Source organism: Cavia porcellus, unplaced genomic scaffold (genome assembly GCF_034190915.1).
Source record: "Cavia porcellus strain 051 isolate PalLab524CR breed Dunkin Hartley unplaced genomic scaffold, mCavPor4.1 scaffold_42, whole genome shotgun sequence".
Lineage (NCBI taxonomy): Eukaryota > Metazoa > Chordata > Mammalia > Rodentia > Caviidae > Cavia > Cavia porcellus.
In genome coordinates, this window is record NW_026947525.1 from 6573989 (window position 1) to 6586299 (window position 12311).

Below are 12311 nucleotides of genomic sequence, written 5' to 3' on the forward strand. Positions count from 1 at the left end.
CTGTAGCAAAGGACTTTGTCTTTTTAGGGACTTTATAGAATAAAATCATGTGGTGAGATAGGTTTAAAGTGGGTTAGATTACTGAGATTACTGAGAAGGTAAATTAGCACAGTAGAGAAGCAGAATATAAGAAATGTAAAAGGGGCCTTTTATTTAAAGCATGTGGAGAGGAGCCCACAGGCACCAAGAGTTTGGGGTTTTTTTTCTGACTGACTATGGGGTTATGGGGTATTTGTGACTTTTGACTGGATGTGGTCCTTGGAGGGGACATTGATGTCATGCAAGGAGCTGATGGGAATTTTCTTTAGGTCCCTGGGAAATAAAAGGAAGTTGTAATCAAGGAGAAAAGAGGAAGTGGCCATATGAGTAAGCATCCCTGATTTCACCTTCTTCCACCCTGAACTACCACCATGAGGTCCTGTAATTGTTTGAAGGGCAAAGCTCTTTCAAGTACATCCTTCGGTTTGAAGGAAGAAATCAAAACAAAGAATTTTTGCTATCTGTCTTCCTCCACAGCTGGTAGTAAACCATTCATAAGAAATATTTTGAGTCATTTCCTTAATGCATTGTAGATACCATGACCAAATTACAGATCAGAAAAAGAAGCAGCACTTAAAGGCAGGGGTAAAGGCCTTTAATGCAAGTATCCCTGCCAAGGTGAGTTCAACATTGTGTAATACAAACTACTACTGTTTTCTCTGACTTCAAGAAAGAGAAAAGTTTATACTAATATTGCTATAGCAGAATGAATCTCCTGGTCTACTATGTTTTATATGAGTATTTTGTTCTCTAAAGTCAAAGAATGAATTTTAGGAACAACAGAGATTAAGAGAAAAATATACTTATTGAGAGAAAAAAAAGCTGCCTGAGAGAGAAATGGGGTCCTGAGCAGGTTTCCAAACACTGTCCTTTCTAGGGACATTATAGAGTAACGTGGTAAAATGAGTTTAAGGTAGGAAAAACTAGGAACTCACACTGCAGATGGGTATAAATTGGACAGAGTTATGGTAGCCAATAAGATTATAAGTTCATGTAAAGTTGATTAAATTGGTAACAAAGGGGGAATGGAGTCACATAGAAAGCAGGCATTCTTAGGCAGCAGTGACTTCCCTTAAGGGTTTGGGAGGGTAACTAGTGAGGTCATCAGGATGAGAGGAACTATTTAGAATGTCAGTCTTTAGGATAAGGATACATTTCTTTGAATGGTGACTCCTGACTTCCTCAGAGTGCTAGGGAACTATTTAGAATATCAATCCTTAGGATATGGATGAATTTGCTTATCCTTTGTCTTCAGCCTTGGCCCATAGCATGAGGTGTCAGTCTTGCCCATAGTTGCAAGCGATCTGGTCTCCTGCCTAGGCTCCTTGGGGGACCTAGCCCTGTCTCATGCCAATAGTATTTAAATGACTCAGGTGCCTGTAACAGTACTGTTTGGAAAATTGATTACAGATGTGTTGGGCTCTGGGTGAATGATCTGAGATGACAATGTGCAATGTATATACCAGTGTTGCCCCGTGATTCACATGTTTAGAAATTTAATTTTAGTTGATGTGTTCTTTTTTCCTTGAAATAAAATGAATTTGAAAATTAAAAGCGTGAGGTAAAGCTCTTCAATACACTCCTCTGTCGAGCTGAGTTCACCTCTGTAGAAGAATGGCAGCTCCAGAAACCTCTGCACTACAGTCTATCTTTTGGGATTCTCTCTTGCAGGGAGGGGTTCCTTTCCCTGTTTATTCTTGACTCAGAAAGAGGGCAGTAGAGCAGCAGTCAATCAGTGATGAAGGGGCAGGCTATATGAACTGTCCAATCAGGCGGGCCATTGCTGGCTGTGACTTCTGTCTCTTCTGGTTTCTCATCATGATTTATCTGTTCTGAGTACAATACTAGTTGGGTTCCAATTGCTTCATTGAGGTGATCAACACCAGCTCTGGCAACAATCAGTATTTCACATCCCTGTCAACCTATGAATTTTGTGTTCCGTACTTGAGATCTAATTTGGATTATCTCTAATTATGCCCCAGTGTCATGAAGGTAAAATTTGGATTTTTTTTGTACCAAGGGTTGAACTCATGACCTATGCTTTGCAGGCAAGTGTTCATGCCACTGAGCTAAATACCCAATTATGAAAGTGTTTTCTTTGTTGGATGGAAGATATCCGCATTGTTTCTCAGAAAGTGTTGAATATTGTTGGAATTTTTGCATATTGTATGGTTATAATTTTTAAAAACAAACCAAAGTTCTCTTATGATTTCACTTTGTCTGTGGGATGTCTCAATCAAGGTTTCTCCATTTTAGACAGCTCTGTAACTTAGGATAGCCCCAAATTCAAGGAAGAACTCCTTCACCAGCCTCCCAAGATACATTTCTTATATCTGAATTGAAAGTGATTGCTTGGTGACAGGGAGCTATAAATTATAGCTTGTTCCTGGTTCCATTTTACATACTTATTTTTTAAAAACAGCATTTTCCACTAACATTTGAGGTATTATTTGTGAACCATATTGGGTGGTATCTATGTTTTGTTCTATGAAACTAAATTCATGTTTCAAAATGCTGAAGTATATTAAGATCAAAGTACTCACTGGCCTAAATGAGATTTGAAGAGACATTATCTGTAGCCTATCAAAGTGATTGATGAGATTTTTTTCTTTTTTTAAATTTTGAAAGTGGTAAAATACAACAGAACAATGCAGAATAAGGCTAACTATGATCGTACAGTGAAATTGGTACACAACTTCACAACAGGTTACTGGGATAACAGTAATAGGTATCACAGTATATTTTATTATGTTTATAATAGTTGTTCTTTCAAACACATATATCAAAATGAGATGAAATACAGAACATTATAGTACTTATCAAAACAGAATATTGAATAGAACAATACCATTAATCAGAAAAGACCAAAACAGTAATAAAAATATTTGCCTTCAAAGAGATAGTAGAAGGAAGTCCCCCTTATTTGTTATGGTCAGCTTCCGAGAAGATGCTCAGATTTCTGGTTCCCATTTGCTAATGGGGGGTGACAGGAGAAGAGGGGTAGGGGAAGAGGGATGTTTGATTCTAGGCCATGCATCAGTAGGTTCACTATTGCTTAGTAGGGAGACAGGCTGGTTGTTTGGTTTCACTGCGTCCAAATACCCACATGGCATGGATCTCAGGAGATGCTGCTGGTTCTCCCCCTGGAAGGGCCACAATCTTCCAGACTGCCACCACTTACCAGGGAGAAGTGGTGCTCGCTTGCCTTCCAAGTGTCCTAAATTCCAGCGTGGCACGGATCTCAGGAGCTGCTGCTGGTTTGCACCCTGGATGGGCCACAGTCTGTCACATCGCCACCACTTATCAGGGAAGGGAGGTGCTTGCTTGGCTTCCCAGTTGATTGATGGGATATTTATCTGTCTCTGTGCTGTGTGGATGCTGGTCCTGCAGGCTTCTCACTGTGAGCTCTGCATTAGAGGCAGTACACAGGGAATCTTGCAGTGACTCAGCACAAGAATCAGTGCTCCTATTTCACTGTTACATTAGCAGTGAGTTGCAATCTATCATCAAATTTGCTGTCTTCAAAAATGTTTATATTTACAAAATTAATGACCAAGACCTGGATTTAAATTTGAAGAAATCAGTCTTCATTCAGCTGTTTTGTTTTGTTGTATTTCTTTAGTTTTGTTTAGTTTTATTGAGACAAGCTTTCTGTATGTATATCAGCTGGATTTGAACACCCTATGAAGCCTAGAATTGCCCTGAACTCACTGAAACCATCCTGCCTCAGCCTTTTGAGTGCTGGCATTATAGATATATACCACCACACTTTGCTTTTGATTCAGATTTGTAGGAGAGAATTTAAGATATCCCAAACCTGGTGTCTCAACCTTCGTGTGAGAAATATATGTATGATCCTTTAGGAGGTGGTGACCCTTGAGGATGTGGTTGTGAACTTCAGCAATGAGGAGTGGACTTTGCTGAGTCCATCCCAAAAGAACCTCTACAGAGATGTGATGGGCGAAACCTTTAGGAACATGACTGCAATAGGTAAGAACAAAATACTTTTGTCACTCATGCTGTCAGAATGTTGTGTGTCGCTCATCAGTGCTGTTTCATTAAAATCAATGTGAAAATATTTTTAAAAATAGCTCAGACCTGGACACATTATATCATAAATCTAAACAAAATCTATTAATTTGTATGTATTAGTCTAATGAGCGCTTGTATTTCTATGTCTACAATTCAGGAGGACTTGGGGATATGCAGGAGGCTGAAAAACAATGCAAGATTTACTGGAGATACTTAAGGTAATTTGCACTCAGAAGGAGAAGGAATGTTCCTGAGTTATTAGTGAGTCAGCAGAAAAGTGACCACTAAAGAAATGAGGCACCATTCAATTTACTGTCAGTAATATTCTCCAAAGACGTATAAGCTACGGTATGTATAATGAGTGAATTAAATCATGAAAATGTATATCATTGCATATAGATGTGTACGAAAGGCATACACTTTGAGTTATGACATTCTCCCTTCAGTTTTTCTACCCATATATACATTTGAATACAGCACATTCATTATCTAAAAATTGCTAAGTTTGCAAAAGAATTTGAAATAAAACGGAGTGCTTGTGTTTCCAAGCCATGCTCTAAAGAATCAACCATTCTGACTAAAATTCTTAGAAGGCTGTGGAATGTTAAGTGCATCCATTCTGAATATCAGTATGCAGTTATCTCTAGAAGTTGGTCGCACCATACTTGTCCTGGATATATTTTTAAAAATTCAAAATCTGCATAAAATACTGATACATGCTTACTCATATACAAAGCAGGTCAAGTTATAGATCAGGCCTTGAAGAATCTTAGCTATCTATCACTGGATTTGTGGAGAAAGAAAATGTTAATAGACCCTCTGTGGTTGTGCATTCTTGTAAATCCAGCACACTAGGAATCACATTTTGCAGAATGGCAAATTCAAGTTCAAACTTCACAGCTTAATGATCAGTGAAAATCTCTTAAAACAGATTTTAAAAAGCTATAGATTTTATGCTAATAGCTGTTGTTCATTCCCAGCATGGAAAAGAAAAAAATGTGTTAAATAATGTCAAAAAATAAATAATATAATGTCATTTGCCGTAAAAAATCGATGGGGCTTTCTCCCATCAATTCGGTGAAATAGCTCAGTTATAAAACCTAAAAGGTCACAGGTTTTCTTTTAGATGTGAAACCAAAATATAAATTGTGGAATGAAATGAAAGAGAGTTAATAGAGAAAAGTAAGATGAACCATATGGAAAAGGGAACTACAGGTTAAGGACAGAAGGGAGATTGTGATGGGGAATCATATCAGAATGATCTGTATGTGATACACATATGTACCCATGCCCAAAGAGAAGCTAAATATTCTGCATTTCAAAAGGTACCAAATTTTAAGATTTCCAAATGTGTACCAGTCTTTTGGGAATGGTTGTTTTCAACATATCTTACAAGGCCATTCTGTTGCTTCATGGTTAGAATTTCTTAGCAGCCATTAAAAACAGAACTTAACATTAATGCAGTCATTAAACTGAGACCCATTTCACTGTGAATTTTTCTTTTTTTTATTTAATATAAGGAAACACACAAAAAAAACAAAATAAGTAGAAATAATACCACTTTCAAAGTGAAAATAAACAGTAAGAAATCTAAAGACAATGATTATGTATGCTGCTCATAGAAACAGTTAATGAAATACAAAAGTGAAACATATGAAGTGGGGATTCAAACAGCGAGACTGCAGGCAGTTTTGTTCCACTCTCCAATAAAAACTAAGCAATAAGGTTATCAATCCTATATGTGATTTTTTTTCTTTACAGAAAGAAAAAGCTAGAGAAATCCTATGGACATACATCTTGGAATCAGGGTAAAGAAGTATTCCCTTGTACTGCAGAAGGTAATGTGAATGTGAAAGAAACAGAAACACACCACAATGTTCAGATCCATAAAAAATATTGCAGTGGAGAGAAACCCTATGTATGTCAGCAATGTGGAAAGGGTTTCACCACATCTGGATATTGTAAGCAACATGAAAGAATTCACACTGGAGAGAAACCATATGTATGTGAGCAATGTGGGAAAGCTTTTAACACACGTGCATATTGTAAGGTTCATGTAAGAATTCACACTGGAGAGAAACCATATGTATGTAAGCAATGTGGGAAAGCTTTTATCACACATGGACATTGTAAGGCACATGAAATAATTCACACTGGAGTGAAACCATATGTATGTAAGCAATGTGGGAAAGCTTTTAACACACAGGCAGATTGTAAAAAACATGAAAGAATTCACACTGGAGAGAAACCCTATGCATGTAAGCAATGTGGGAAAGCTTTTAACACGCGGGGAGATTTTAAGAAACATGAAAGAATTCACACTGGAGAGAAACCCTATGTATGTAAGCAATGTGGGAAAGGTTTTACCATCTCTGGACATTGTAAGGAACATGAAAGAATTCACACTGGTGAGAAACCATATGTATGTAAGCAATGTGGGAAAGCTTTTACCCAACATGGACATTGTAAGCAACATGAAAGAATTCACACTGGAGAGAAACCCTATATATGTAAGCAATGTGGGAAAGCTTTTACCCAACATGGACATTGTAAGCAACATGAAAGTTCACACTCAAGATAAAACCAGTGTATGTGTATATAAGCATCATGAGATTTTTTGAGCACATGTATATATTGCATAATGCATGAAAAATTTCACACTGGGCAGAAAACTTATACATGTAAGGAATGTGGGAAAGGTTTTAGCAGAAATGCTAATTGTCCAATACATTATAAAATTTACATTGTTGAGAAAGCCTGTCTATGTGAAGAATGTGGGAAAGCTTTCACCACACATGGATACTGTAAATTACATCAATTACTTCACACTGGTGAGAAACCCTATGTATATAACAACGTGGCAAATGTTTTACCGCATACAGTCACTGCAAAACAGATGAAAGAATTCACACTGGGAAGAACCACTGGCTATTTAAGCAAGTGGAGACACTTTTAACAGCCAGATTGCAAGTGAAATACATGAAGAAACTCACACAAGATATAAATCCTATGTGCTATGGGAATACTCTCAGCACACATGATCATTGTTACATATCTGAAAGAGCTCACTGGGCAGAGATCCTATGTGGATTAACAATGTGGGAAATATGGCAATCCATGTTTGTTGTTAAATACATAGAAAAAGTGTCACTCCTCAGACAATTTAGATCTAAGTTTACTTTAAAAATCCCAAGGAGACATGAAGAAATAACCAATACAGAAGTTTGATGTCAATATTTCTTCACAAATTTTCCAGAAATGACAAATCTGAGGTGGAGCTCTCTTCAAGTGCACATGTTGTATGGTTTTCAGTTAACCACTTGTACCTCTTTAGATTTTTAAAAATGTCTTTGTGCTTCAACATGGCATCTTGTAATTAAGCACGGTAAACTGAAATGGTCTGCTAACTTTCAAGCATGGATAGTGTCTATGTACATAATATTTTGTCTTTAAAATGGAATTTTTATATTTTGTGATAAATTTTAATGTTCATTTAAAGAGAAAAAACAGAAAAAATGTAGAAATAATACAGAATTTCAGAAAAATAATAAGAAATCACTAGTTGATTAGTTACATATTTTCATCTTCGAAATAGTTGTTCAAGTTACAAAATAATGTATACAAAGTGCTATTCAAATAATGACACTGTGAACAGTTCACCTAAATGATCCAACAAAGACTTATTAATATGCTTACTGTCCTACACACTTGTTTTTTTTTTTCTTTTCTTAAAGAGGGTAAGATTAAACATGACAAAACAGAACAGAACAGTTCATAAGAAAACAAGTTAAGGAAACACAAATTTCAAAGCACGTCCACTGGAGATGTTCACTGTCTATCTTACTGTCTCTAGTTTTCTTCCAAATAGTTGTTCCCATTTAGAATGCATTGAATATATACTGAATGTTATAGAACTAATCAAATAATTACAGGATGATGTAGGCTTTTTCAATCTTCAAGACAGATTTTGGGGAAGTAGATAATGACTACCATAATGTCTCTCATTCTCTTCGTAGTAGCTGTCTTTATCTTTATGTATGCTGAAATTGAACATAAGAGGCTAGACTAATATCACTCTGAACAGTGAATAATAGCCTTCTGAGAAGGAGAAAGGTGAGGAATTACCTAAAAAAAGAAGGCAGAGGGAATTGTTAAAAGTGTATCAGGTTGTAAAAGCTACAGTAGTCTTATTGCTCCTGTTAGTTTGATTAAATTTTGTTCCAGTCTGTCTACTCATATTAGTTTTTAGGGCACAGAGAGATAACTGAAAAATAGCAGGTTATACCATGGTAACTATCCTTAATTACCTGTTAACTTAAACTGAAACCCTGTATTACTTACATTGTCTTCTATGACTGATCTTCTTTGAAGCTGGTTTGTTTGAATGCTATTTGGCCTTGACTGATTTTATTCACATTTGGTGTGCTTGCGGTATCAAGTCCAAGGGTAGAGCCAACTAATCTGAAGGTGACAGGATGTAAAAGATGTACTTTGGGGGGCTGGGGATTTAGCTCACCTGGCAAATGTGAGGTCATGAGTTTGACCCCAGTAACAAAAAAATAAATTAATAAAAGATATCCATTCCAGGTTTGATTATGTTTTTATTTAAAGAGAAAAAAAGAAAGGAAATAAAAAACAAAGCAGAAAAAATGTATAAATAATACAGAATTTCAAGAGAAATAATACAGTAAGAAATCACTAGTTAATAGGTTACATATTTTCATCTTAGAAACAGTTGTCCAAATTATACAATTAAAGCATATAAAGTAGACATTCATACAGTGAGATTGCAGACAGTTCCATTCAATGATCCAACAAAAGCTCAGTAATATGGCTTTCCATCCTACACACTCAAACATGCAGTTATATCCCTTAGACCACCTTCCTTTCCTCTCTTTTTTGCAATAACACTTACACTTTTTGTGTTTTTTTTACTCCCACAGTTCTAATTACTTTTTTTTGAAGAGAATAAAACCTAACATGACTGAACAAAACAGATTCAGTTAGAACAGAAGGATAGGCATAGTACACAATGCAAAAGTAGAATATCAGGTGATCAAAAATGGTTACCATTGTGCCTCTTGCTATTTTTAAGAAGAGTTGCCTATCTCATCAAGTATAAAAGAATTGATCAAAACGGTGCAGAACAAGACCAATAAAACCTACACTGGAGAACTTACAGGATTTCAAAAGAAGATAATAGTCAAACCATAATGGGCATGATAGTAAATCCTATTGCTTTCAAAGTGGTTGCCTATACCCTCAAACTTGATACTATCAAGAAATATAGAATACAGTAAAATCAGACAGAAAAAATGGGGAGAGCAATACTGGGGTTCAAAACAGATTAATAGGAAAACAAAATAGTTACTATAGTATATCCCTCAATTTTTAAATCTAGTTTTCCCTTAATTGAAAAAAGTTAAGTAAACAGATTAATATTTGAAAAAGAGTGGAGATTGAGATAAAAGAGGACATTGTAATAGAAAAACACAGGTCAGAACCGAATAATTTAAGCATCATTGTGATTCAGCCCCAAATAATGTAATATAATATTAGTCACCATAGTGCCTCTTTCCTTGAATTATTTGAGTATAACTTTGTACACTGTAGCATCAAGCATATTAACACAGTGTGAAGCCATTCAAGAGAATGAAAGAATTACAGGTATTTAGAACCAGTTAGCAGAAAATGAACACTGGTTTCTATATTATTTCTTTGCCCATAAAATTTTGTTTATACTATCACATATAGTAAAATATAGTAAGATACAACATGTTAAAACCAGTGGAAACATGTACAACAGCTTGATGGGACTTCAAAACAAGATGATATTAAATCAGCACTAGCTTTTATGATGTGTTGTTTTCTTCAGAATAGCTATTCGTACTATCACTGATACTAAAATCGAACAACCCACGTTAAAACCATTGCACTTAATGATTGAAAACATTATATGGATTCAAACCAATATGATTGGGAATCATGATTACCACATACTTCTATGTATTCTTATCACTTATTACACTAAGGGAAATATTCGGTATTTATACATGTGACTTTGCTTTATTTCACCTATGAGTATGGTCTCAAGCTGCATCCATTTATATATATCTCAATGTGATGATTCTTTATAGCTGAGTAGTACTCCATTGTATAAAAATACCACAACTTTTAATCCATTTCTCAGTTGATGGACACTTATGTTGTTTCCAAGATCTGGCTATTAAAAATTGTGCTGCTATAAACATGGGTGCACATATATCACTTTGGTATGATGCTTTTAGTTCTTCTGGGAATACGCTTAGAAATGGAATAGCTGGTTCAAAAGGTACTTTCAGTCCCAGCTTTCTGAATAATCTCCAGACTGACCTTGACAATGGTTGCACTAGTCTACACTCCCACCAACAGTGCAGGAGAGTTCCTTTTACCCCACAGCCTCTCCAGCATTTGTTGTTGGTTTTGCTGATCTTGGCCATTCTTTCAGGAATGAGATGAAATCTCAGTGTGGTTTTAATTTGCATTTCTCTAATAACCATTGATGGTGAACATTTTTTCATGTATTTATTTGCCATTTGTATTTCTTCATCTGAAAATTGTTTATTCATCTCAGATGCCCATTTTTGGATTGGGTCTTTGAATTTTGGAGGTCTGATTTTCTTTTAATTCTTTACATGTTTTAGACAGAAGTCCTTTGTCTGAGGGGCCGTTCACTAAGATTTTTTTCCCCCAGTTTGTGGGTTTTTTATTCACTCTGCTGGAGATTTCTTTTGACGTGCAGAAATTTTTTAATAAGAGGCCATCCCAATTATTGACTCTGGGAAGTATTTCCCATTTGGTTTGAGTCCTGTTTGTGAATTCTCTACCTACTCCTATGTCTTCAAGGTTTTTTTCCCAATTTGTCTTCCAAGATATTTAGTGTTTCTGTTTTAATATTTAGATTTTTGATCCATTTAGATTTTATTTTAGTACATAGTGATAAGCATGGTTCTTACTTTTACTTTTCGGCATATGGAGAGCCAGTTTTTCACCACTATTTATTGAAGAGACTGCCTTCCAGTGAACATGTTTGGCCTCTTTATCAAAGATAAGGTGGTTGAGTGTGTTTGTAGTTTTTGTTGTATCTTCTAATCCATTCCACTGACCTTTGGTTCCAGTACCATGTTGATTTTACTACATTTACTTTGTAGTATAACTTCAAGTCACGGATTGTTATACCTCCTGGCTTGCCTTTGCTACTTTTATCTGTCCTTGCTATTCTAGGTTTCTTCTCACTCCAGATGAATTTTTGGGGTGATTTCTCGAGTTCAATGAGGTATGTTAATGGCATTTTTTATCGGGATTGCATTGAATCTGTATAAAATTTTTGGGAGAATGGCCATTTTCACAATATTTATTCTTCCTATCCATGAACAAGGAATGTCTTTCCATTTTCTGAGATCATCTTCAGTTTCATCGTTCAGGGTGTTATAATTTTCCCTGTATATGCCTTTTAATTCTTTTATGAGAATAATTCCTAAATATTCCATGTATTTTGGTTGGCAGTGTGAAGGGTGTGGTCTCTCTTATTTCTCTCTCTGTGACTTTGTTGTTAGTGTATAGGAATGTATTGATTTTTGAGTATTGATTCTATATACAGCTACATTATTGAATTTATGTATTATATCTAGGAGTCTTTCAATGGAGTTTTGGGGATATTCTATGTAGAGTATCATGTCATCTGCAAACAATGATAATTTAACTTCTTTTCCTATATTTATGCCTTTTATTTGTCTCTCTTGTCTAATTGCTCTGGCCAGTATTTCCAGTACTATATTAAATATGCGTTGTGATAAGTGACATCCTTGTATTGTGCCTGATTTTAAAGTAAAGGCCTTCAATTTTTCACCATTTAGTATGATATTGACTGTTGGTTTGTCATAGGCAGCCTTAATTACATTGAGGTAAAGACCATCTATTCCAATTTTCTGTAAGGTTCTTATCATAAGTGAATGCTGTACCTTATTAAAAACTTTTTCTGCATCTATAGAAATGATTGTGTGATTCTTACTTTTGGCTCCATTGATATAGTGTATTACATTTATTGATTTACATATATTAAACCATCCCTGCATGCCTGGGATGATTACCACTTGGTTGTGGTGTATGATCTTGATGATTTGCTACATTCTGTTTGCCAATATTTTATTGAGGGTTTATGCATCTGTGTTCATTAGGGAGATTGCACTGTAGTTCCTTTT